The sequence below is a fragment of the Belonocnema kinseyi genome, chromosome 6 (genome assembly GCF_010883055.1).
Source record: "Belonocnema kinseyi isolate 2016_QV_RU_SX_M_011 chromosome 6, B_treatae_v1, whole genome shotgun sequence".
Classification (NCBI taxonomy): Eukaryota; Metazoa; Arthropoda; class Insecta; order Hymenoptera; family Cynipidae; genus Belonocnema; species Belonocnema kinseyi.
Genome location: NC_046662.1, coordinates 130,561,947 through 130,564,440, shown reverse-complemented (window position 1 = coordinate 130,564,440; position 2,494 = coordinate 130,561,947). Strand labels below are relative to the sequence as shown.

General features: G+C 35.6%; 1 long non-coding RNA gene across 1 annotated transcript in view; it reads right to left on the bottom strand.

Annotated features, from left to right (window-relative positions):
• LOC117174202 overlaps positions 1-2,494 on the bottom strand; it is a 36,138-nt gene that overhangs the window by 15,594 nt on the left and 18,050 nt on the right. The window lies entirely within an intron of this gene.

Below are 2,494 nucleotides of genomic sequence, written 5' to 3'. Positions count from 1 at the left end.
TAGTCGGGAGTGGTGCTGACTGAAAACAGATGATTTGGAGCGATTCGCGCGCCATCTGTTGGTCATTCTAAGGACTTATTGAACTACCCTCGTATCATCTTATACCATTTATTGTATTTTGATTCCTCAATCATCCCCCATCTTTCTACTAATTGTCTTTCCCTCGACTTTTTTTCCAATTCTTCATAGTTTACTCCAGTCCCGTCTTCTATTTTTTTGGAATTGAAAACACTCCCTCCTTTATTCTTCCTATCTCGTTAATTCTATCATCCCCCCTCTCAGCTTCGCCTCAAATTTCCACGCCCTCTTCCGCTCTAATACTTAATTTATCCTTCGGCGCTTCTTCTCTCACCATATATCCTAGCGCCTTCCAGTCTTCCCCTAGTTTCCACCTTATATACCTTTCTTGTAAACTCTCAATATCTTTCCTTTCTTTCCATCACCATATGTGCTCCATAAACTAATACAGGCCATACCAGCGCATCAAATAAGAACATTCTCCTTCTCCAATTTTTTTAACCTTCTTTTTCCTATTCCCCATATCTGTTTTATTACCCCTGCTGCTTTCTTGATCCTTTCTCTTGTATAAGCTCTATGATCTCCATTTGTTTGCAAGATATATTCCAAATATTTAAACTCTTATTTCTTCTAACTTTATTTCCTTCCATATCCCCGTCCATTTTTTCTCCCCTCCCTTTTCTTCCAAGCATGATGTTAATATATTAAATAAGAGTGGGCTTAGAGAACTCCCTTGCATTACTCCTCTCACTAATCAGAATGAGTCTGAAGTTCCCAACGTTTACAAAAAACGAAAAATAAAATATTTGAAAAGTCAAAATGTTTTCATTGTTTATGACAGTATTATGTGCCAAAAGTCCCATCTTAAAGTTTCCGCCCTCTAGCGCATGTGGAACCCACCCCAAATCAACCCCTAAATATAATAAAATTCGTGAAAAATACACAATTTCAAAAAGTCAAAATGTTTTTAATGATTATCGCTGAATTTAGTGCCGAAAGTGCAACTAAAAAATTTCATCCCTCTAGTGCATGTGGAACACACCCCAAATCAATCCCTGCACACTATAAAATTCGTTAAAAATACACAATTTCGAAAATTAAAAATGTTTTTAATGATTATCGCTGCATTTAGAGCCAAACGTACCACAAACAAGTTTCATCCCTCTAGTGCATGTGGAAAAAACCCCAAATCAACCACCTCGCTGAAGTTTGCAACGTTTTAAAAAAACGAATTTACAAAAAAAAATTTTTGTGCGAGACCTTAAAATTTAAAAGTTTCAGATAGGTCTATTTGATGAAAAAAGGTACCCGCAAAAGTTTCAACCACCTATCTCATCAGGAACACCCTCGTTTTCAACCACTAATATAATGAAACTGAAAAAAATGATACAAAGGCCCCTAACTTCAAGACCTGAAATTTTATGCTGTAGAATGGTTTCAACCGTTGTCCAAAGACACTAAAAAAAGTTTCATTAAACTATCTCATCCGGAACACCCCGTTTTCAACCCCCCAAATATTGGAAAATCGAAAAAAATTCCCTAAAATCAAGACCTAAAATTTTATGCTTTAGAATGGTTCCATCTTATGTCCAAAGACACTAAAAAAAGTTTCATTCCCCTATTTCATCCGGAACACGCTGTTTTCAACCACCAAAATATTGAAAAATCGAAAAAAAATTCCAAAAAATTCCCTAAAATCCAGACCTAAAATTTTATGCTTTAGAATGGTTCCATCTGATGTCCAACGACACTAAAAAAAGTTTCATTCCACTATTTCATCCGGAACACCCCGTTTTCAACCCCCTAAATATTGAAAAATCGAAAAAAAATTCCAAAAGATTCCCTAACTTCCAGACCTAAAATTTTATGCTTTAGAATGCTTCCATCTGATGTCCAAAGACACTCAAAAAAGTTTCATTCCCCTATTTCATCCGGAACACCCGTTTTCAACCACCAAAATATTGAAAAATCGAAAAAAAATTCCAAAAGATTCCCTAACATCCAGACCTAAAATTTTATGCTTTAGAATGGTTCCATCTGATGTCCAAAGAAACTCAAAAAAGTTTCATTCCCCTATTTCATCCGGAACACCCCGTTTTGAACCATCAAAACATTGAAAAATCGAAAAAAAACTCCAAAAGATTCCCTAACATCCAGACCTAAAATTTTATGCTTTACAATGGTTCCATCTGATGTCCAAAGACGCTAAAAAAAGTTTCATTCCCCTATTTCATCCGGAACACCCCGTTTTCAACCCCTCAAATATTGAAAAATCGACAAAAAATTCCCTAAAATCCAGACCTAAAGTTTTATGCTTTTGAATGGTTCCATCTGATGTCCAAAGACACTAAAAAAAGTTTCATTACCCTATTTTATCCGGAACACCCCGTTTTCAACCCCCCAAATATTGAAAAATCGACAAAAAATTCCCTAAAATCCAGACCTAAAATTTTATGCTTTAGAATGGTTCCATCTG